At 42.5% G+C, this 25,653-nt stretch overlaps 1 protein-coding gene and 1 long non-coding RNA gene across 7 annotated transcripts in view; one reads left to right on the forward strand and one right to left on the reverse strand.

Moving 5' to 3' along the window:
- RIPOR2 (RHO family interacting cell polarization regulator 2) overlaps positions 1 to 25,653 on the reverse strand; it is a 210,885-nt gene that overhangs the window by 163,738 nt on the left and 21,494 nt on the right. The window lies entirely within an intron of this gene.
- On the forward strand, positions 335 to 11,402 carry LOC149748148 (uncharacterized). 4 transcript variants are annotated; one of them, XR_016394561.1, is made up of 4 exons: positions 335 to 722; positions 2,113 to 2,271; positions 5,193 to 5,325; positions 9,776 to 11,402. It is a non-coding gene; the product is annotated as an uncharacterized LOC149748148 (long non-coding RNA). The 4 variants fall into 4 exon arrangements; XR_016394562.1 differs by lacking the exon at positions 5,193 to 5,325 and having other exon boundaries at positions 338 to 722; positions 2,043 to 2,271; XR_016394563.1 differs by lacking the exons at positions 5,193 to 5,325; positions 9,776 to 11,402 and adding an exon at positions 3,896 to 5,173 and having other exon boundaries at positions 570 to 722.

A 25,653-nucleotide genomic window follows, 5' to 3' on the forward strand; every position in this document is an offset into this window, starting at 1 on the left:
AGGAAGTAGGAAGTTTTGCTGGGTATATGGAATAGAAAGCACATAAAATAAATGGCTGCTGCTGGGGTTACCCCCGTGAAGGGCGGCAGGGAGGGGGAGCCCCAAGGGGGCTGCCACAAGAGAAGATGGAACCACCATCAGCAGTGAGGAGTCAGGGCACAGAGGCAAACTTCCTCTACTGTCTCATTGTGGATTTTCCCCCCAGTTCTATTTCATATTTATTAGGTCATGTACTGAGCCCCTGAACTGCTTCTGTTTGCCCACAGACTTGACAAATTACAGCTCAAATTATTTAATAAGACTAGAAGTTTTCAATTTGATTTTTATAACCATCCTTAGATACTGGAGGTAGATTAACCATCTGGAATTTCTATTTAGACATGTAACAGCAACTTCAGCTCAGATGAATGAGGACTCTGAGTTGGAAGAAATCCTAGAGGCCACTTAGCCGAAGCCTCAACCAAAGAAGGAATTTCCCTTTAAAACCCTTGGCTGGAGACCAGCAGGCTTCTGCTTGCAACACTCCCCCAAACTTGCTTCACCTTCAGTAAATACAATCAGCAACCTCACATATATACTTCCAACATCTAAGAACAAGACAGATGCTAAGGGTCTGACCACCTTCTCGCTCAACGAGAATAGAACATTTGCAAATGGAAGATTTGATGATAATATGGCACAACTGCAAAAAGAAGATCTGGAGGACAAATGTGATTGCTCAGGTAAATATTTCATTTTCAGTTTGAAAAGAATAACCACCTGATGAGGAATCATTATGAGTTTTGAGAGCTGAAACCAATTTTTGGTGAAGGGTGAGCATATATAAACAAGGCCACAGTGTTCTTGGAGTCATTTTCTTTCTGTCTTTGACTCTACACCAAAGCATTGCTTCCTTTTAGAAATTATATTAACAGTGTTATAGAAAATTTAGGAAAAACATGCATAATCCTATATACAAATACACTTTTCCTTTTGCATCTTTCTTCCCAACCAACCTCTGCTTGAATGCATACATAGTTTGACACGGCTGTCATCAAAGGGTTCATATTATTTGATTTTGAGGAAGATACTCTCACTTTGTTCCTAAATACTAATTTCCCCATTTTTTTTTTTTTCATAAAACCCTGATCTTGCTTCCGAGTGGCAATGTGCCTGGTCCGAGGTAATGAATCAGATTTGGTAAACCAATTGTAATCATCCTGCTTCCCGTTTTTCCTTACAGCTAGGGGTAATCTGTGAACCAGCTTTGGCAAAAGAGACATAGGGAATGCCTGCTGGGAGTGCTTCTGGGAACGTTCTCACTTTCATCATAAAAGGGAATTCCCTTACCCCTTCTTCCTACATTGATCAAAGACATGATGGCTAGAGCTTTGGCAGCCATCTTGTGACCAAGAGGAAAAGCTCAGGAGAATTACAGGGATGTTGGCTTTGAACCAACACTGAAATTGGATTTCTTGGTTTATGAGAAAAATAAACTCTATCTGAGCCACTGTGGTTAGGCTGTCTGTTACAGCTGAATATAATTCTAGCTGATGAAAGCATTTTATTTCTACTTAATTTCTTAATTATTCTTTGCAATAGGTCATAACATTTAATTTTGTTGATATGCTATAATTTAACGACATTGTTTTATTGTTGAGGATATAGGTTGTTTTTAGTTATTTGATGTTACAGACAACACTTCAACAAGCATCTTTGTGCATTTAGCTTTTTATTTTATCAATAATGTGTTAAAGGCTATGAGCATCTTGATGGTTCTTAAATTGCTTTTCCGAAGTATTATATAAATGTACAATGCCTCCAAGAGTACATAACTAAATTAATTTCACCATAATTTCATCAGCAATGGGTCTTGCCATTATTTTTTGGCTGAATTTTTTAGGCATAAGATGCTACTTCAAGTTTGCTTTAATTAACAGCTCAGTTTTAATAGGAAGAAGTTAGTGATTTGTGTAAAATGGCTGAGAACTAGGCCAAAGCTGTCTGTGAATATGCAGGCATTTAGCCTCCCTGTCTGAATCATCTTCTCTTTTTATTATGAGGGCTGTGCTGGAGTGCAGGATCCCAGCCTTGATTGGCCTCTCATCTCTGCCATGTGTCTTCCCTCTGAAGGGGATGCTCAGCCTGGAAGTGCACAGAGACCTTCCCTGGCATTCATTGTGGCTGCTGAGGAAGTCGGGGCCCCAGCAGCAGGATCTGCTAAAGAGGCAAAGGATGGTCCAAATGAGTCCATGAGGACGGAGGAAAACAGTTCCGGAGAAGAACCGTTTGGTAGGATCCCTCTATATCCTCAGCGGCAGCATGAGGGGTGGGTGGCACAAAGGGAAAGCAGCCCACGGGCAGGCAGGCAACTGGGGGGGAGGGAGGTGTCTGGGCAGCTACACCTGGTCTGGGAGCTGGTAATCCCTAAAGCCTAATCTACCCCCTTGTATGGTTTGTCATCTTCTAGACTCTCTGCCCAAGGAGGGTGAGCTAAGCAAGCTTGGGGGTGAGGGTTGCAGGGCCACAGTGCTGCACAACCCCAGGGGGCACTGCTCACACAGACTACAACACACGAGGCACCCCCTGCTCAGTTACAGCTATCAAGTATGACGAGGATGAGGTGATCGTGGTGGACTCACCTTCTCATATCACTTCTCTGCTTAGAAACCATCCCTGGCTCCCCTTGTCTCTACAGTCCAAACCCTGAACATAATGTCCTTCATGACGTGGCCCTACCGACTCCCCACCTCTGTGCCACGTTCCCCTCTTCCCCACCACTTTTCCTGATTCCTTTAACATTGGACAGTCCAACCATGTTGATGTCCCTGACACATCCAAACACCACCATTTACTCCCAACACCCAGCTTGGAGGTTGCCTTCTTCGGGAAGTCTTTCTTTCAGTGCCCCAGGGAAGAGCGAGCCACTTCCTCCCTTGTGAAGTACCCCCTGTGTGACCCTGGCACGTTGCAGTTGCACAGACTTCTGTTCTAGCACTTACTGTATTGTATGTAGTTCACTTCGCTGTTGCACTGTGAGTTCCCTGCAAGACAGAGCCCTCAAACTTTTCAACTTTGTGTTTCTAGCACACAGCATAATGCACAACCGGACGCAGTACACAACAGATGCTTGCTAAATTAATGACATTTTATGGGTCTAACTTGTTTTGGAATAGAACTCATTCTTCAGCTGCAATGGTATATATGATCAAGAGACTACAAATGTCCCTTCTTAGTCTCATTGTTTCAATTGCTGGATCACTAGCAAGGTTGAATTCTGGTGGTTCTCAAAGTTGGTTACTCATCAGATTCACCTGTGGAGCTTACAAACACCCCCCCCCCATAAGCACAGAACAATTAAATCAGAATCTCTGCTGGTAGAAGGCAGGCATTTGTGCTTTAAGGACCATCCCCCAGGTGATTCTAATATACAGCCTCACGCTGAGAACCACTAGCTTAAACAATCCTGAGCAGTTAGTTAAAAAAAGCTTTTCCTGTGTGCCCCCCATATAGTACAATATAAGCCCTGTGTTAGGCATTTGGAAGTGGGGTGGGAGGTGGAGTTTGCCCCTAAGGGCAGCCTCAGAACTTCTATATTAGTCATAGTACCTGCCCTGAAGAAACTGCATTCCTTACAGTTGCAAGAGACAATAGAATATGGTCTAAGATGGTATCTAAATTGTATGGTTTAGATTCGGGTTTCACAACAGTGATGTTTTGGGTTAGATAATTCTTTGTTGTGGGAGGCTGTCCTGTGCACAGTAGGATATTTAGAAACATCTTTGGGGCTGTATCCACTAGATGAACACCCCCGTCTCCATCACCATTTATAAAAATCAAAAATGTCTTCAAACATGGCCAAATGTCCTCTGGGACTAAAATCATTCCTTATTGAGAACCACTGATTTTCATTTAGGCGTTGCAGTTGAACGAGACCCAGATGATTGGTATGCACACTGAAGTGAGAGACAAGCACCATTCTAGAGCATTGGTTCTCAACGTGTGGCCCCGGGTCAGCAGCATCACCTAGGAACCTGTTGGACATCTATATTCTTGGGCCTCACCCCAGATGTACTGACCCCCAAACTCTGTTTTAATAAGTCCTCTGGGTGATCTTCACGCACGTTCAATTTTCAGGTGCACTACTAAATGGTCTAAAGAGGGATGGAAGATTGAATGCTTTGGAGCAATCGGAAAATTCTTAGGAGTAGAGCTTGATTGGGGGTTGGCCGGGAGGGTATTACAGGTGAAGGAAAGAGCATTGGAGAAGGATTTTCAGATGTGTATTAGCCTTTACTGTGAAACTGCCAAATCCCTCAATTTCTCCCTTAATTTTTTTAAACTTCCTCAATCTGTTTGCTTTCTTGAATTTGGATTTGAAACCATTTCTCCTGCACTTTGTACTCTGTGATGTGTTCGTCAAGTTGTTCAACTAATTCTTTGAGAACCTCAACAAAACAGAGGATCACTTGCAGAAACACAGGAGTGTGTTTTTGAAAAGTTGTGCGTAATCAAATATTTACCTTCAGACGTATGTACAAATCACTACATATTTATAAATGTATTTCTCATTTACAGGGATTTTGTATTGTGGACCATTTTTATACAGTTAATAACAATCCCCTTAATTTCTACTTTTAGTGGATTTCAGATCTAATATCCCAAATCTATCCTCAAACCCGCAGCTAGAGTGAGATTTCTAAACCAAAAACCCCAATCCCTTCATTCTCTTACTTAAAGCCTTTCAGTGACTCCTTATGGGCCTCAGGATAAAGTCCAAACTCATTATTTTTCACAAGACCTTTCACTACCTAGGCTTACTTTCTAGTCTCATCTATAGATTAAATTATGGGCAAAAAAAATCCACGATGAACAAAATATCAAAAATGTAGGTAGAGACAGGCTATCTGTTGATGTTTGCTTAGTGACCTCTGTTATTGTGTGATGGGAATTCTAATCAGCCCAACCTTGGCCAGGGGAGGCGGTTTTATGAGGGTTGACAGTGGCCTGTGACCAGATTGGGCAATGTGGGACTTTATACGTAGACATGTTTTTTGACTGTACAGATTTTATTAGCTTCTTCCACTTGATTCAACCTATGGAGCATTTTGGGGTAAGTGTGTAGAAGGGTGCATATATACATACATACATATATATATATATATATATATATGTATATATATATATATATATATTTTTTTTTTTCGCTTCAGGCTCCAGTATGGCTTCAGGCTCTGATTCATGGCACTGAATCAGAGTATCACATCCTCCTATTTGATCTGGGAGATCCAATGAAGGCTGATCCGGGATCCTTGGGGACAGCAATATGCATGGTGGGGGGAGAAGGTCAGCTACTTGCTCGGATTTTTAGCTCTAAGTGAACCTTGAACCACCCCCACTGCCCCTCAGCCACACACACCCCGCTTTGTCTTTGGGACCCAGCCTCCCAGACCATTTGCATAACCGCAACACCATGGTTTCTCCCAACTGTAGTCCTTTGCACAAGTTGCCTCTCATGCAGAGAAGGTTCTTACCGGTGTCTTTTTGCTGGGCGAACTTCTACTTTCACTTCACTCTTGATTAGAGGTTGCTTCCTCTAGAAACCCTTTCCTGACCCCCAAGGGCTGCAAGGCTAGGTTAGGTGTCCTTCCTGTAGGCTCTGCAGCACGCTGCACGGACCACATGTACTTCATTCACGGCTCCCCCAGTGTAAGCGTTCACGCATCTCTCTCCTGAACTGGACCGTTAGGTCCTCAAGGGCAGGATTGTATCCTGTGTCCTCTTATATCCCCTGAGCCTAGCCCAGTTCTGGACACAGAGTAAATGCTCAATTAGCCGTTTATTAAATGACTAATTAAATGAATTAATACCTGGGTTGAGGGGCTTTGAATCTAAAATAAACACCACATTTCTTCCCCCCAAATTAAAAGTAGTTAGCAATGTTGCACTACATTGTATTGTTAAGTACAGTCAACCTTTGTTTTCTTCCGGTGCTCTTTTCTTCTCTGTTCTTTCTGGGGCTTTGCGTCTCTCTGTGGGAGAACAGCAGGCATCACCCAGGCACCTGGCACTGAGCCTGCTGCGCTGAAGTCCCGGCACCGCACGCCTCCTGCATCAGCAGCAAAGAAACACTGGCCCTCAAACACCCTCATAGCAGTGCTTTCTCCAGAGAAAGACCCATGAGTCAGAGACATAGAACATGCTTTCTATAAAACCTGCATTAGGCATTATTTACCACTTCTGTAGAGGGGAACCAGTACAACATGTTCAGGAAAGGGGCTGCCGACCTCGATTTTTTTTCAAATATAATTAAAGATATTCCCTAGTGATGGCTCACCTAGAATTCAATTAATTTTGAGCATGTGTGGGTGGGGAGGGGAGGGGGAATTGGAGGAGGTGGTGAAAAGGTACAAGCTTCCAGTTATAAGATAAATAAATACTAGGGATGTAATGTACAACATGATAAATATAATTAACACTGCTGTGTGTTATATATGAAAGTTAAGACAGTAAATCCTGAGTTCTCATCACAAGGAAAAAATATGTTTTTTTCTATTCCTTTAATTTTGTATCTATATGAGATGACAAATGTTCACTAAACTTATTGTGGTAATCATTTCACGATGTATGTAAATCAAATCATTATGTCGTACACCTTAAACTTATACAGTGCTGTATGTCAATTATATCTCAATGAAACCGGAAGGAAAAAAATTTTGAGCATGTGCACATGTATACACAAATATGCACATATGTACATGTAAACCCATATATACACATGTGTATCTATAGATGCTTATATATGTACTTATGCATCTATGTATGTCTATGCATATGTGTGTATATATAGCCATATATAGATACGCATATGTTCATATATAGTTATACAGATACAAAGATTATATACATATTTATAGTCTTGTAAAATTTTAATAATTTAGGTCAGGAGTCAGCAAACTTTTAATGTAAAGGGTCAGATGGGCTTTGTGGGCCACACCATCCTCTGATACAACTAGTATTCAACTCTGTCATTATACTGTGAAAAGAGCCATAGACAGTACGTAAACATATGAGTTTGGCTGTGTTCCAATAAAACCTTATTTACAAAACAGGAGTGGGCTAGATTAGGCCCACTAGCCATAGTTTGCCAACCCTCTCCGTAGATTAGAGATATGATTGGAAGACTTAGTAAATGGCATTTAACACAAAATTATCTAAGGTTTTGATAACCATATAATGTAGTTATTATATTCTCATATTGAATACTATGACAAAGTACAAATTCTATGGATAAGAACATAAAGTGTGTTCTCTGGTTAGCAGAAATTAAATCCATAAAAACTATGAGAACAACTACCTGTTATAAAAGGATTTATCCAAAGCACAAGTATTCTCCATTTTTCATCTTTAATAATTATAATAATGTTGTCCAGCATCAATACTTTAAAATGCTCTGTGAATCATCCGTATTTCCTCATCCATTCAGCAAGCTCTCTGGAAGTGGATGCTTTTTGATTTCCTACATTTTCCATAGTAAACAAAATCTAGGGACTTCCCTGATGGTGCAGTGGGTAAGACTCCGAGCTCCCAGGCAGGGGGCCCGGGTTCAATCCTTGGTCAGGGAACTAGATCCCACACGCATGCTGCAACTAAGAAGTCTACATGCCGCAACTAAGAAGTCCACGTGCTGTAATTAAAAGATCCCGCATGCTGCAACTAAGACCCGGCGCAGCCAAAATAAATAAATAAATAAACATACCAAAAAAAAGAAAGAAAACAAAATCTATATTACATGTTTCCCCCCTACAAGTCCTGAAAGAACCTGCAATAGCAACAGTGTCCTTTAAAGGCAACCTAATCTTTTAGACATACGACATTTTACCCCTTTCTGGCTCACACTCAATTTTCGTCACACAATCTCTTGACCAGAATAAAAGCAAGGCACTTGGCTCTACTCAGCACAATATCAGTCAGGAACACCACACGTAGAAGTGATGGTGGGCACAGGAACCTCCCCTGTGTGCCTGGGGTGAACAAATGTCATGCAAGAAATGACTGAGCCTTGTCCAGTCTGAGAAAGTTGTAACAGCCATCCTGAAATGAGGTGTGCGGTTAATTGCACTTATAGCCAGCACTGCCTTTTGCAATTTACCAAAGATTCAAGTACAAAAGTGACTGAAGACAAGTTCACATGGATTACAGCTCCTGTGAGTTTTTCTGTGGTCAAGACATGAACATTCAGAACACTTTGCCATTTGCTGTTGTTTTCACTGAGCAGATTAGACTGTAGGGAGGAAAGACTGGCAACTCACTTATTGACCTTTGAGGTAAGGTTGAGTCTTTAAAACATTCTAAATAATTTCTCCCAGAACATGCATTTCTAAATCACAATACTGATCATTTCGCAATTGAGGAACAAAATTAAGGGAATATATTTTGACTTCAGACTTGGAGAGTATCATTGCATAAGAGATATCTCAATATTTATTTATTTATTTATTTTTGCGTTACACGGGCCTCTCACTGTTGTGGCCTCTCCCGTTGCAGAGCACAGGCTCCGGACGCTCAGGCTCAGCGGCCACGGCTCACGGGCCCAGCCATTCTGCAGCATGTGGGATCTTCCCAGACCGGGGCACGGACCGGTGTCCCCTGCATCGGCAGGCGGACTCTCAACCACTGCGCCACCAGGGAAGCCCTCAATATTTATTTTTATGGAACTCTTCCCTCCACTCTTAGTCTACATAAACTATGAGTTTTTTTTGTTTGTTTTTTTTTGCGGTACGCGGGCCTCTCACTGTTGTGGCCTCTCCCGTTGTGAAACACAGGCTCCGGACGCCCAGGCTCAGCAGCCATGGCTCACGGGCCCAGCCGCTCCGCGGCATGTAGGATCTTCCTGGACTAGGGCACGAACCCGTGTCCCCTGCATCGGCAGGCAGACTCTCAACCACTGCGCCACCAGGGAAGCCCAACTATGAGTTTACCAGAATTAACGTGCCATAGTTACTATCATTGCCTTTAAAGGTAGTGTTACCTTTTATTCCAAGTCTAATTTTTTTATACCTTCAGTAGAAGGCGTTCTTTCTCCAGTCTCAGATTTTTTTTGAACATTTCTGATGTTTATTTGTTCAACCAGTATTTCTGAATTCATGTTAAATGCTAAAAATATTCTAATAAATCTGACCTCAGAGCAGTTATGGCCACTTGCCACTATTCTTTCATCTGCTAGGTCACTGTGAGAATAGATAAAAACTAGAAGCAGCTGCAGTTGTATCTTAAAAGTTCCAAGTATCAATAGACAGTAGTGCACTTCTTGGGGCTGTGAGCAACACACAGCAAAAAGGAGTAACTGAGTAGAACTAAGACAAGGGAAATCGGGGTCGTGATGTGTCCACTGTCTCAGCCTCCCATGACTTATAGATGATTTCTGAATATCTCAAAAAAGCAATATATCTGTCAAATAGCTAAAACCACAGTGATACTCAGACCCCAGGAAAAGAAAGATGGAAATTAAAATCGCACAGCTGATAGGATCTGATTGTTGAATGATGGAGATGAAAAAGAAAGAATGAACTGGCTGGTGAGCACAGACAGGCTTTAGACAACCAAAGTCATGTAATTAAACACCACATAATCAGAGGCGAGCAGAAAGTCTCTTTATATCTCATAATACCTGCCTCTTGGTCCCAGCCCAGCATTTCCATATCAGTTCTATTTTGACGGGATAATAGCTTCTCCTTTATGTCCTACCACTCACCACTCATGCTGGGCTTTTCTCCACCTCCCTCCCCCGACCCAGGTTTTCTCCTGCCAAGAAGGGAGATAAGTGTCTGCAAACAACACTGGTTTGACAGTCATTTGCATCAGGAAAATTGCCTGCATCCCTGCTCAAGCCGGCCAGAGAGCTCCCATCATGCAAGAGGCCACCCAGGTCCTGTTCTCCTCCCCCCACCAAGTGGAAGCCAAAAATTGAAGGATACCCTTTTAGAGTTTGCATGGGCTGTTTCTGGAGAGAAGCCATGCCCACTTTGTGTTTGGCACCGTGTGTGTGTGTGTGTGTGTGTGTGTGTGTGTGTGTGTGTGAGAGAGAGAGACAGAGACAGAGAGACAGAGACATAGACAGAGACAAAGACAGAGAGAGACTCTTCTGTCTTCAAAACGAAACAAAATGTTTTCCAGTTCCTTCCTTAAGGTGCTTTAGTATTCTCACATTTTAATTTCCTCCTTTGGATTGGTATAATTACCATTCAAACCTGTTATACTCCAAAAATAAGCTAATTCCCCAGATCTATTCATACAGCCTACACACACACTCCGTTATTATCCATTCCATTATGTCCAACATCATGGTATTCATTCGTGAACTCTTCCACCCTTAAGTCATAGCTGATAGCTTTGCACAAAGAGAATTTCCCTGCTTATTTCCCAATTTGGTGGTGCTAACAGGACCTGGAGTGCCTACTCCTACAGCTATTCCTTCACACGGTTCTGTTCACCAGAGGTTGATGGAGACCCTGGAATTCTCACCTACAAAGGCTGAACCTGACTGGGTTGTCCCTAGACTCAGGCCAGGTTCCACCTCAATCAAAGCAGGTATTAGCTCACAGTGTTCATGTACCAGATTACAAATCAAACCCATTAGACAAAACTCCTCACTCATCTGTAAAGTGTCATAGAGCCACTGACCTGCACAGTTCTTTATATCATTTATACAACAATCATATTTTGTGCTCTCATTTTCCTACCTGTGCATGTGCAAAATATGCCTAAATAACCAGTGTTTCTAATTTTCCACTTGAAAGAAGCATAAGAAATCTATGTCTTATCTTAATAAATAGAAAAAGAAATCCTTAACCATGAACAGAAAGTCAGAAAACAAGCCTCTGATAAGAGGAGATGAAGAAAGCATGCAGGACTAACTTAGCTTCTAGTAACTGTGACAGGGAATTTTAAAAATTCAAGGGGGATTTCAAAACAAAACCTCTATAAACATGTTTTTTCACCCATTGAAAAATATGCTATCATAGAGCTCTTCACCTGCTTCTCCTCTTAAATTTGGTATTTTCTTCATGGTTAGTGAACTCTGGGGTCCCAGCCCTTCCTTATACAATGTAGCGTTCCTACCAGGATGACTCACTAACCTGGTGCTATGATCTGAATGTTTGTGTCCCCTGAAATTCCTATGTTGAAATCCTAACTCCCCAATGAGATGGCATTAGAAAGTGGGGCCTCTGGGAGGTGCTTAGGCCACGAATAGGATTAGTGAAGAGACCCTCATCCCTTTTTCCATTTGAGAACACAAGAGGACACACTACCTGTGAACCAGGAAGTGGGCCCAAACCAGACATTGAATCCGCCGGTCCCTTGATCTTGGACTTTTCAGACTCCAGAACTGTGAGAAATAAATTTCTGTTGTTTATAAACCACACAGTCTATGGCATTTTGTTATAGCAGCTTGAACTAAGACACTTGTTTAAATGTTTTCAGATGATAAAAGCAACAGAACTTCAGAAAGTGAACAAAATGAAACTCTGTAATTCCATGCCCAACACAAAACTGCTTTAAGTTTTATATATTCCCTTCCAGACCTTTAAAATTTTGAATCCTCACTTTAAAATATTTCTATTAAACAAACATGAGAACTAATTTTAGAAACCATCACAAAAAATCATAAAAGAAAAACGATTAGAATAATCTCTAATCCCTCCACCCAGAGATGAACATTGTTAATACGTATAAATCCAGTTTTCTCTCTTCATACATTAATGTATATTTTTAAATGGATTATTTCTCAATGCTCTTATGGCTCTGTTCTACCTTTATTCATTGGTTCATTCATTCAATAAACATTTATTGAGCACATACTGGGTTGGCCAAAAAGTTCGTTTGGTTAGTGAATACGTTGTTCTATAAAGTTCTTCGTGAAAATGAAAAATACCTTTTATTTTTACTTAAAGATGAACGAACTTTTTGGCCAACCCAATACTACGTACCAGCCAGCACTTTATGGGGTAAAAATGAACTACAAAGGTGCCAGAGCCCCTCATGGTTCTCATGACATTTATAACCTAAAGAAGATAGATCTGAAAAAGAATTACTAATTTCTCTTTGAGGACAAAATATTTGTCTATTGGCCTTAAAGTTTCATCTCCCTTTCAAACCCCTCCCACTATCTCATCCCCACAAATTCCAATCTCCTTCTACTTTTTGTGCCTTCATACACCTGCATCACAATTCAAATGAGAGGTGCCCTGGAACTCTCAGTTCCTTCTTGTACATTTCACCCCCATGTCCTCCAAGGGCAGATGAGTCACTGAGTGTGGAGGCAGCTCTGTGCAGCACAGATTGTACCACAAGTGGTCTTGCAAAAGTTTCTGTTTACACCTACAAAGCTATAAGAGTTCTGAGAATTCTACTGATAGGAAGGAGAGGCGTTTGGAAGAGGAAGTCAGAGCTGGTGGTCACAGCGCAGCTATCAGAGAAGCTGGGCTAAGAAAGAGGAAACATTAATTCTTCTTTTTGGCTGCCAGGCAGCACTTTTCTTTGGGGAAAAACAAACCAATTGTGCCATGGCCGAGAGCCTAGAGGAACCGGAACCCATATGCTGTGTGGTACCACTGCCCCAGGCCTTGTGGCCCTGGAATGGGATGCTGTGTGAGTCTCAGTGCCAGGTTCCGAGTGGGCCTCTTGCTCAGCCAGAAGCTGGGTCTGGTTCTCCTAGCCAAGGACGGGGAGCAATTATTTGATTAGCTTCACCCAAGTTTCTACCCTGATTTGGCTGTGGACACATGTACTCTTTCTTTTTTTTTTTTTTTTAATGTCTTCCTAATATTGCTGAGGAAAATGGCCAATATCTTAATCTTTACAATAGATGAAGAAAAGACTGTTAAATGCAAAAGACCATGAACAGAGGATGTTCCATGTTTGCAGGGTAAGCTGGACCTTATAGTCCACTTAGTCATGGTCTGTACCCCAGAGGACATCATTTATTTGATAACATTTGACTTTCCCTCTCTGTAGAAGGACTAAACACAGAGGACCTTCTGATCCATTTTTGCATCCTCAGTACTGACACAGGGCCTGGTCCATAGCAGGCACTCAACACTATGAAACTATGACAAATCCTTACTTAACTGAGAATGTGACATGCCGAAAAACGTTAGCACGAATGGAGTGGGTTTCCACTCCATACATAAGCAGCAAGATATGATCAAATACATACAGAGTGAAGTAAAGCAGAAAGAGAAAAACAAATACCGTATGCTAACGCACATATATGGAATCTAAAAACCCGGTACGCAGGGCAGGAATAAAGACGCAGACTTAGAGAACGGACTTGAGGACACAGTGGGGAAGGGGAAGCTGAGATGAAGTGAGAGAGTAGCATGGACATACATACACTACGAAGTGTAAAATCGATAGCTAGTGGGAAGCAGCTGCATAGCACAGGGAGATTAGCTCAGTGCTTTGTGACCACCTAGAGGGGTGGGATAGGGAAGATGAGAGGGAGGCTAAAGAGGGAGGGGATATGGGGGTATATGTATACTTATAGCTGATTCACTTTGTTATACAGCAGAAACTAATGCAACATTGTAAAGCAATTATACTCCAATAAAGATATATAAAAAAAGATATGATCAAATAAAGTTTCACTTTATTTCCAAGGCAATTGTTTTCAGAATTATTATTTCATTCTCTTTTGCCTCTCTAAAAGCCCTCTGCTTTCTAAATGTATTTCTCTTCCCCACACACCTTTTATCCTTTGCCCCTTCTTCCCTGCCCACTCCCATCTCCCTTCCTGGTGATCCTGGCACCCCATGGCTTTAGCATCCACCTCTCTGTCCATGCTCCTAAATCTACATCTATGCCCCGGCTTTTCTCCAGGGCCCCAGACCTGGTCTTCCAACTGCCTTGTAAGCATTTTCCACGCTGATGTCCTGGAGGGGCCTCAAATATAACTTACCACCAAACGAGCCCCTTACATTCCCACCTGCTCCCAGCCCACCCGCTCTGCCACCGCTATTTCCTGTTGTATTTAGTGGCATCACTTCAGGCAACCAAAGCTGGAAACACTGGCGATACCTCCTACTGGAATGTCAAACAGGGCTGTTTCTGCCTCATTTTTTATTGAGGTACCAAGACAGGTGTGGTAGGCTGAGTAACTGTTCCCCCCAAAGATGGCCACATCCTAATCTCTAGGACCAGTGAATATGTTACCTTCCATGGCAAACAGGACTTCGTGGATGTGATTTAGTTAAGGATCTTGAGATGGGGAGTTTGCCATGGGTTATCCTGGTGGGTCCAATGTAATTACAAGGGCCTTTGTAAGAGAGGTCAGTCAGGGAAGGAGGGGAGAGGACAGAAGCAGAGCTTGGAATGATGCAACCCTGAGCCAATGTGGCTCTAGAAGTTGGAAAAAGCAAACAAACAAATAAAAAACCCAGACTCTTCTAGAATCCCCAGAAGGAATACAGTCTTTGATTTTAGCCCCATAAGACCCATTTCAGACTTCTGACCTGCAAAGCTGTAAGATAATACAATCATGTTGTTTTAAGTTTGTGGTAATTTGTTACAGCAACCATAGGAAACTAGTACAAGAGATTTCAAATAGCAAAGTGAGCGGGAGAGAGTTTTCCAAAGAAAGCATCCTCTCTGATGTCTGCTCCAAGGATCAAGTTGACAGAGATGGGTCAGGGTGCAGAGGGGATTTGGTGAGGAGATGGGCAAAGGGATAGCTCTAGGGGAGCTGTTGGCCTTTGTGGGTCTCCTCCCTTTCCCCCTTTTAGGGGAGGGGGTGGGTGCAACTTCCAACCACAGCCTGGTGGAAGGGGCTTCAAGTGTACCTACTGGAGAGCTTCAGAATGTGTTTCTTGCTGTTGGGACACACAGACGACTACTGCTTTATGCACCCCTGCAAAGGCTGAGGCTGACTGAGGTCAAAGGCTGAGGTCCGACCCTATCTGGGAAGTTGAGAGGGCCAGAGGGTATAGAAATCCAAGGGCAAGTGAAGGACTCAGGAGGACAGACTGGGAGGCTGAGGCAGGAGAATGCTGCTGTGGGACCCTCCCTCCCAGAGACAGTGGCGACAAGGGGTGCGTTAGGGTTTCCCTGGGACCAGTGTGGGTCACCCGGGAGACAGTGAAGGTGTGGGGTCGTCTGTCCAACAGGCTTACCTGGAGAGCAAGGCAGAGGGAGGAAAGTGGCTGGGATGCACTGCCTAACGCCTGCCCAGGGTTGAGGAAGGAGCGGAGTGCTGCAGAGACAGGCCAGCAGGGAATCCCTGAAGTGCTCCCGGTGAGCAGCTCAAACAGCCAAAGCCAAAGTAAGAGCTGCCCCAGCCCCTTGTCTCTTCCGAGTTCTGACTAGTCCATGAGACTGGACATTTTCATTCCCAAATTGAGCCTGTTCTGTAACTAAAAGTGACTAGAGAGGCTTTGTCCGAGCGTAACCAGAAAAGTCACGCAGGGGCTGCCTCGTCTTAGCCAGAAACAATGGGCCCCCTCCCCCCTCCCCAATAAAGTTCAAAGGGACAGTGGGAGAAAATAAAGTTGCTTTTTTTTTGCGGTACGCGGGCCTCTCACTGTTGTGGCTTCTCCCGTTGCGGAGCATAGGCTCCGGACGCGCAGGCTCAGCGCCATGGATCACGGGCCCAGACGCTCCGTGGCATGTGGGATCCTCCCGGACCGGGGCACGAACCCGTGTCACCCCTGCATCGGCAGGCGGACTCTCAACCACTGCGCCACCAGGGAAGCCCTAAAGTTGCTTTTCGATACAAACCATGCCTCTTGTTTGTGCACTACCTGTCCCACCCGAGGATGTTCCTTCCTGCTCTTGGCCAAGTCCCACGGCTCCCCGCCACGTTCCCCTCCCCACCTGCTCTCAGACCCTCCACTCCTTTATGTGCTACTTGGTCTCCCTGGCTTCATCTCCCCAGCTTCCCCTCCACCTTCACCACTTCGGCCTCTGCCATCCTCCCCAGCTCTCGATGACCCCGGCACGAGTTGCTCAGAACTTCCGGGCAGCTCCCCGATCTCAAGTGTAGAGAACGAGGTTCCAGCTGCTTTGTGTGGCCTTCAGGGTCCTTCACAGTCCTGCTTCCTGTCACTCACACCTGTTCCTTGTCTTCTTGTTCCTGGGCCTGCCTGCCCCTCTCTGAACATATCATACATCCCAGTACATTTGCTCTTCCTCTTCTCTGGTCACCCCCTCCCCTAGCCCATCACACCCCACTCTCTGTGAAAGTCCTAAACCATCCATTGAAGGCCCAGTGGAAATGTCAGTTCCGCTATGAAGCCTTGGCCCGTCTTCCCGAGCAGAAGTGACCTTCCCTCTCTTCCTCCTTTGGGTCCCACCAGCACTTTATTCATTCCCAGTGCAGGGCACTGTGCTGGCTGCTGGGGTACCAGGTAGATAAGACATGGCCTTTGTCCTGAGGACCATCTGGATGCTCAGTCTACTGAGATGCTGATAAGCAGAGAGGTACAACCGACAGCAGCAGTGGCTGGGCGTGGTCACTTAACCACGACCTGATTGTGTTACACTTTATAATACACGATTACAAGATAACACACATCTCCTCCACTGTATGGTGAACCACTAGTCTGGTAAATTCCCAACGTCAAGGATCAGGTTTTAGGCCCCTTTGCCTCCTCTAGAACAGTGCCCTCTAGGACATATAGTCCACATTCCACGAGGGTCAGTTTAATGGAAGTAAAAGATAAAAATTCTGTCTTTAATTTGTGTAGTGATTTATAGGCATCAAGGCACTTTTCATAAGCCCATCTAACAGACTTCGCCAGAACCGTGGTCTCTAGCGTGGTTGCTTTCAAAAAATATTCTTCCCCAGGCCCCAGCCCCATCGACACTGATGTAATTACTTGGTGTGGGCTCAGGTACTGATATTTAAAACAAACAATCTTTTGGTGATTCTACCAGACAGCTAGGATGGAGAAGCTCTGCTCTCCAAGTGGCGCAGGTACTACCTCCACTTGGTATATGGGAAAGTGGAAGCAGAGAGAGGTTAAATAATTTGCTTGAGCTCGTGTCGCTTCATAAGGATGGAATCAGGACAGAGATTCAGGATGGCTTCACCTCAGGGAAGGCAGCACAAATAGTGAATGGAGCTCTGATTAATGTGCAGGGTCTTAGCTTAGAAAGCGCCAGCAACGTTGGCCTCATGGGGGGAAGGAGGCCATTAGCAGTAGGGAGCCCAAGGGGAAGTGCCGTTTACTAGGGCCAGTGTCAAAAACAAGAGAAGACCAGCTTCCTTGTGACAGGTCAGACAAAATACAACATTCTTTACCGTGTGCTTCTTTGCCTATCGATCTTTATCTTTTTTTAAAAAATAAATTTATTTAGGTTTACGTTGGGTCTTTGTTGCTGTGCGCGGGCTTTCTCTAGTTGCGGCGAGCGGGGGCTACTCTTCGTGGTGGTGCGCAGGCTTCTCATTGCTGTGGCTTCTCTTGTTGCAGACCACAGGCACCTATGGGCTTCAGTAGCTGTGGCTCGAAGGCTCTAGAGCGCAGGCTCAGTAGTTGTGGCGCATGGGCTTAGTTGCTCCGCAGCATGTGGGATCTTCCCGGACCAGGCCTCGAACCCGTGTCTCCTGCATTGGCAGGCCAATTCTTAACCACTGCACCACCAGGGAAGCCCCAATCTTCATCTTTATTAATGGTTTCTCTGAATTCACTTGCCCTCTTCCAGTGGCTCAATCGTAGACACTCCAGCCTGAGGTGTTAATTTGTTTGATTAAGCAAAAGGGATCTCTTAGAAGTCATCTTAAGACTCTGAAGGCCAAATTTCCTCAGAAACATTCACTTCTGCCAGATTCCAAGGTTCAGGAAAATACCCATGACTTAGTAGGAAGCATTTCCTCAGTTTTAACTTCAATTGAACTTTGTTCAAAACCATGAAACTCAAAGAAGAGTAAGAAACCATAAAACTAGTCACCACTCAGATAGCCCCTAGGTTGTGAATAAGTTGAATTCCAAAAGTTTGTAAATCAGTTGTTTGGAATGCATATAGGCTTTCCTGCAGAAACCATCTTTGAAACAGTGGTAACATTCTCAGGCTCTCCCATAAAGTTTATCTCACGCAGGAGATAACCAAGATTATTAACAAAGAGGAGAATTCCAGAAATTCTCCATGAGTATTTTCTGGGAGAAAAACAGACTAAAGAAGAGCTACAATTCCTGGGCTGGGGGCGGTGGAGGTGTTCAATTGTCTCCAAGCAAGTGAGAAGCCAAGAGCACACAGTCTTTCGCTGTTCAAGGCTGGATGAAAATGTCAGCAGAAATGATTACACAATTTACTATTTTATGCTGGGAATTGAGTGCACACACACACATACATATACACACATGGATATGTGTATACATACAACCCTCCCACCCATATGTATATACACATGTATACACACATACATATTTACATACACACACGAACATGGATTTAGGAGTCAAAAGAATCTCGCAGAGAGGAGCAGTTTCCCAGTACCCAGCCTTTGAATCTTTGGGTGAGATACCTGGAATGAGGCAGGGATGGCCAGGACTCCGTGCATCACTGCCACATGACTTTGGATCTTTCATCTGAACTCTCAAATATCACGTAATCATACAGCCACATTTTACTCTGCTCTTCTGCAAAGTAAAAGGTTATCAGGAAACGCCGGTTGACCTATATTACACTATAATGCATGAGGTTAATTGCATGATATCATTCTGTATCACACTGAGGATCTGAGGAAAGCTTTTTTCCTTAGGATAAGATCTACAAGCACATTACACTTTCATATTTTGCACTCCTTAATAAAGCACAGCCTGAAGCATAAGTCACATGAAACAAGTTCTATAAACTATAAAACCAGACTTCATGCCCCTATCTCATATCGCATACAAAAACTAACTCAAAATGGGCCATAGGCCTAAATGTTAATGCAAAAAAACTCTTAAAAGAAAACTTAGGAGTAATTCTTTGTGACTCGGGATTAGGTAAAGGTTTCTTAGATATGACACTGAAAGCAAAAGTGACAAAAGTAGATAAATCAGACTTCACCAAGTTAAAAACTTTTGTGCTTCAAAGGACATTTTTATGAAAACAAGAAGATGACCCTACAGAATGGGAGAAAATATTTGCAAATTATATATTTGACAAGGAAGTTGTTTCCAGAATATATAGAGAACTCTTGCAGCTAACAATAAGAAGACAAATAAGCTAATTTTAGAAGTGGGAGGAAATTTGAATAGACATTTCTCCAAAGAAGATAAACAAATGGCCAATAAAAAGATGACATGAAAAGATAATTAAAGCCATATGTCACTAGACAAATGCAAATCAAACCCACGATGAGATACTAGTTCACACCCACTAGGATGGTTAAACTAAAAAGGACAGACAATAACAAGTGTAGGTAAGGGTATGGAGAAGTTGGAACCCTCACACATACATTGCTGATGGGAATGTAAAATGGTGCAGCCATCAGGGAAAACAATTTGGTAGTTCCTCAAAAAGTTAAATATGGAATTACCATATGATCCAGCAATTCCACTCCAAGAGAAATGAAAACGTTATGTACACACAAAGACTTGTACAGGAATTTGTACAAGTAGCAGAATTTTTCGTAATAACCAAAAAGTGAAAACAACTCAAATGTCCATCAACTTTAAAATGGATAAACATGAGGCGGTTTATCCATACAATGGAATATTATTTGGCCATAGAAAGGAAGTACTAACACATGTTACTACACAGGTGAACTTGACAACATCATGCTAAGTGAAAGAAGTCAGACACATATTGTATTATATGAAATGTCCAGAATATGCAAATCCATAGAGATAGAAAGCAGATTAGTGGCTTCCTAGGGCTACAGGAGGAGGAGGGGGAGGGAAAAATGAGGAGTGACTGCTAACGGGAAAAGGGTTTCTTTTGGGGGTGATGAAAATATTCTGCAATTAGTGGTGATGGCTGTACAACTCTGTGAATAGGCTAAAAATCACTGGATTGTCCATTTTAAAAGGACAAATTTTATGGTATGTGAATTATATCTCAATAAAGCTGTTAGAAAACCCCAGAATGCACAATCCCTGCATCCATAGAGGGGGAGGTCCGGGACCACCACTTATTCTCTTATCAACAGAGGGTGGTCTGATTATGAAGCACTGCATTGCCAATCACTGGAAACCTTTTTTATTTATTTATTTATTTAATTATATTTATTTTTGGCCGCGTTAGGTCTTCATTGCTGCGTGCGGGCTTTCTCTAGTTGCGGTGAGTGGGGGCTACTCTTCGTTGTGGTGCACCAGCTTCTCATTGCAGTGGCTTCTCTTGTTGCGGAGCACGGGCTCTAGGCTTGCTGGCTCAGTAGTTGTGGCTCACGGGCTGTAGAGCGCAGGCTCAGTAGTTGTGGCGCACAGGCTTAGTTGCTCTGCAGCATGTGGGATCTTCCCGGACCAGGGCTTGAACTCATGTCCCCTGCATTGGCAGGCTGATTCCCAACCACTGCACCACCAGGGAAGCCCACACTGGAAACCTTTGATTTATTCCTCTCCTTTTGTGCAGAAAGGTGAGCATCTGCAGACAGCTCTCTGGCACAGAGTGAGGTGTTCCATCAGGATATGCAGAAAGAGCATCCCACCTACTGAATATCTGTCATCTATGTTCAGATTGCTTTTTCATTTTTCCTCTCCCTTTTTTTAAAAAAAAATTATTAAATAAGTACAGTTCCCCAATAGGAAGCTCTAACTTTTGATTGGATAATACTCAGGTCATATTCTCTGAAAGCTCAATGATTTTTCTCCTGGTAGAGTGGTTCTTCAATGGTGGTCTGAAGCCAGCAGGTGGTCCTTGACCAGCCAGTAAATCAAGCATCTACAGCTCCCTTGTCCACAGGGCAGGGCAGGGCAGGGCGGGGAGGATGAATGAGGACACAGTGTGGTGGGGATGGTGGTGAACAGTGTGGGAAGCAGCTGCCTCGCCTAAGTAGGGCAGCCACTTTCCAGTGGTAATAGAAGCTGGAAAACTGGATTTTTTTTTTTTAATGTAAACTCTTCATTTTTTAAAATGCTGGGAACGAAACTTTAAAAAAATTTAAATCACTTGTGCAGGCCAAACAAAGCATTTGTGGGCTGAGTTCCAACCACAGACCACAAGTGTGTGATCTAGGCTCTAAGTGGTCTGTGCCCTGGTTCTTTTGTACAATTAATATCAAAATTTCAAATTTGAATTTCAAATCAGAAAGTGAGTATTAAAATGGTACCTGGAGTTCATCTGATTTAACCTCCCACTCCATGTTAAAATCCCTTCTGTAGCAGATGGTCACCCTGAATTTAAGTAAGTTAATAATTCAAACCAGAAATATGCAGTTTCTTCACTGGCTTCTTATTTCAAACATTGCAGGGTAGGGTTAGGTAAGGAGATGGAGGTAGAGGTGGGTTGAGGGGAGCAAGCCTAGCATATAGGGCTGGAAAGAGCTTCATTGTTAATTTTTTAAGTGATTCTCTCTTATTGCTAATCCTAATACAGGCAGACCTTGTTTAATTGAACTTTGCAGGTATTGCATTTTTTTACAAATCGAAGGTTTGTAGCGACCCTGCAGGAAGCAAGTCTATTGTTGATATTTTTCCAACAGGGTTTGCTCAGTTCATGTCTCTGTCACATTTTGGTAATTCTTGCAATATTTCAAACTTTTTCGTTACTATTATTATATTTGTATGCTGATGTGTGATCAGTGATCTTCGATATTACTATTACAAGAGGATTACGACTTGATGAAGGCTCAGACGATGATTAGCATTTTTTAGCAATAAAGTATTTTTAAAGTAAGGTATGCACATTGTTTTTTTAGACAAAATGTTACCGCACACTTAATAGGCTACCGTCTAGTGGAAACATAACTTTTATATGCACCAGGAAACAAAAAAATTTGTGTGACTCTTTACTGAGATATATGCTTTATTGCAGTGGTCTGGAACCGAACCCACAATTATCTCTGATGTATGCCTATATTTTTTTTAACTCTAATTCATTAAAATGTATCAGCACATTTGGGGCTTAGGTTTTCCAGAATTCCCAGAAGGAAAGAGAACGATGGACCTGGCGTGGCCCTCAGAACTATTGTTTCCCTACTCCCTTATTTTACAGTTGATGGAACTAATGTTCATTAGGTTTAAACTGCTTCTTTAAAGACACGCCAGACATTTGTGACTAAATCCTAGTGTAGTTAATATTTCTGTCAATGGATCAAGTTGTAACTGGTAACTAGGATCCAAATGAAACTATGATCACCTTGAAATTTCCTGTAAACGTTTATACCTGACTATCTCAATAGCACTCACCTTTTCAGATGTATGAAGGTTTCTTTTTTTAAAATCTGGTATTTATTTGACTTTCTGAGCTACTTTAATGGAATAAAGAAGTAACTAACAGAAGTTATCTGTAAGTAGAGTTGACTAGAGATTACTCATGATTCTGAAGACCGGGTTGGTATAAAGCACAGATAATACCCACATCTCATTTAACTAGATCCCATCTTCCTAATAAAATCCTTTTGAAAGCTGCTGAGAAGTGTTGGATTAATTTGTGTTTCACTTCCTTTATTTGTACTCTGAAGGAGATCTGGCAGATAGCGGGGAAGGCAAAGAGAAAAAATGAAGGACTGGAAGAACTCCAAAGTGTAGTCCATCCATCCCTAAATAATTGACAATTGTGTGTAACTTGGCACAAAATGCTCTGGGTTGAATTCTTTTGGTCACCAAGGACAAGGAAAAACAAGACCTAGCAAGTGTGTGGAGAGGGGCCTGTGGGATCATGCACTTGGCTTGCGTTGGTTTGGGTTTTTTTTTTTTCTCTTTTGGTACAGCACCTACACACAAATTTGACAAAACAAAATAGGAATAAGAACACAGGCAGTCACAATGACCTCTTATTAAATGCAGAGATAGTTATGAGTCACATTAAAAGTCAACAAAAGCCTCAGTTCCGGTAATCATCAAGATTTTTTGCTGCATTTATACTTGGTCCTTCTCTTTAATTATATAGAGTTGCCCCCAAAGTACTGAAATGATAGACTGGAACACGATTACTTCAGCAGGGGATCAGAGCTTTTGAAATTCATCATTCGTGTTAGCCAAACGCTAAATTCAGCCTGTCTCTCCTCTAAATGCAGTTAGGAACCTTCTAAACCTTTTGTGTGAATCCAGGAGGGAAAATAGTCTGGCAAATTCTGACAGCATCTCTTCCAGAGCACATTTATACTCTGTTAAGAAGCCCAGGCCAACTGCTGCTGGGTTGTCATGGCAACAGACATACACACCATTTACACATCAGCTTCTGAAATGAGCACAAAATAACAAAACCTTCCTGATAAGATGGGATGGGAAGTGAAAGGCTGCATCATCCATGTAGCCTAATGAAATGTGTTCTGTCTTTTATACGGCTCTAGCAGGCATGTTGCCCTTTTAGATTCTGTTATATTTATAAGCCAGTGGAAAATTCGTAGGATCTTCCCCACTCTGTGTTAACTTCAGGACAATTCAACTGGTCACTTTTACCAGATTCTCATTTCCTTTTCAAACTCTGCTTACTAATTGATGTCAAACATTATTATAGTAATTGAGGGGAAAAGGAAGTGCCTCTCTTGCTTATTCCTCCCAGAAATAAATTTCCCTAGTTTTCTGTGGAGGTTTTGTAGGGCACGCTTATATACTGGAAATGGAGCTGGAGGAGGACGTGGTCTTTCACAGGCCTACAGAAAGCGAGGTTAATCATGGTTTGAAACGCAGGTTAAAAATAAATAATAAATAGCTATTCACTCCAGTACTTCCCGAGGCATATGGCATCAACAATGGAATGGAACTGTCTGAAATAAAACCACAATGATGAAAAATTTAGACTAAGTGGAAGCTGGATCCTTTTAGGTAGATCTTCATGATTTAAAATAGAGAATAAGGATGGAATGTATCCCCTCCATTAGTCTTGAAGGGAAACCACAGGGACTCTATTCATGAGAAGTAAAATTAGCTGTATGTTCAATTTTCATGACATTTTCTATTGCAATAAGCATTCCACAGCATGACTTAATTGCCGCTGAAACACCTAAGAGGAAAGAGAAGAAAGGCAAATAAAGTGTTTGATTGTTGAATGACACGGATCCAGGAACATGTAGTAACTAGAGATGGAGTGAGCTTCACAAGCAATGCATGACTAAAACTTCCATTTCTAATGGTAATAAAGTCCCTTCAACTGATTCATCACTCTTTTTCTTCTTATAATCATGAACACTCATCAAATAAGCTCTGACCTTAAAATGTCAAACTGTCTCCTTTCAGTTGTGCTTTTCTATCTTGTAATTTAAAAAATATTTACTGATTTCAATTTTAATTCTGGGTCTTTAAAAAACAATTCCAGAAAGAACCTAGGGATAAAGATCTCCTCATTGTATATATCTTCTTGGGGTGTCACCCTGTAGGTATTACTCTTTGACATGGTAGACTGATAGGTTCTATGGGGAAAAAGAGCTAAGGAATTTGCCTGCCTCTCCCAGAGATTTCAAACTGGCATCTGGTCAGCTGGAAGACATTTTTTGGGGTAATACAGGCTGGCACCATGTTAAAAGAAATGAAATAAACACCTTCTAGTCAGAGCAAAAGCTCTGTAGTTTGCCACAGTCCTCTCTACTCTCTAATGTCTGACACCTAGACTGCCCACTTATTTATGTTGCCTGCTCAAAGGCTTTGAGTTCACAGTCATGCACACACTTGCCGATGCTCTTCAGCTTTTCTTCTCTTTGGTGTGCATTCAAATTAAGTCCTTTCTTTAAGACATAACTCAGGTGCCCCCTCTTCCAGTCCACTGATTTCACCTGGCCATGCCCCTCACCCCTAACCAGAGCCCTTGGTTTTAGCTCTTACTTGTTCTTTAATCTGGTCATGACATTGAATAGTAACCAAATAGTAAACTCCTGGAGGGCCGGGGTTGTGATCTGCCATTCTTGTGTTTTAATTCAGGATAGTGGTGATTGCAGTGTAGGAGTCCAGTAAACCCCTGTCAGTTTAGTGATAGATGGGAATGCAGAAACCAACAGAGAGAGGAAGTGTGGACACTGGCAAAGCCCCATGCGTTTGCATTGGTTTCAAAAGAAAAACTAAATTTACTGTAAAGTATTTAGATGGCTTCATGATAGGAATAGTTCTTTGGGGAGTTGAAATTGATATTTTGGTTACTAGTAGTATACTTAACACACACATTTCTGCTTAAAACCTGTAAGTAATAAGGGTTGTCAACAAGTAGGATGAGCTACACATATAAGTAATTTCATAATATCAAGGGAAGACATGGATTGAATTTAAGTATTTGGTGACTGTATCAGGGTCCTATGGCTGCTATAACAAATTACCACAAATTTAGTGGCTTAAACAACAGAAACTTATTCTGGAAGTCAGAGATCCTAAAATTGAGGTGTCAGTGGGACTGTTTTTCTTTTGGAAGCCCTAAGAGGAAACCTTTTCCTTGCCTTTTCTAGTCTCTAGAGGCCACTCGCATTCCTTGGCTTGTGGACCCAACCTCCATCATCAAAGCCAGCCAAGCAGTATCTTCAGTCTTTCCCTTAGACTCTGATTCTCCAGCTCCCTTTTATAAGGACCCTTATGAATACATTGGACCCCTAGATAATACAGGATA

Source organism: Delphinapterus leucas, chromosome 10, assembly GCF_059928025.1.
Source record: "Delphinapterus leucas isolate spDelLeu-1000000601 "Yukka" chromosome 10, BTC_Dleu_Yukka2, whole genome shotgun sequence".
NCBI lineage: Eukaryota > Metazoa > Chordata > Mammalia > Artiodactyla > Monodontidae > Delphinapterus > Delphinapterus leucas.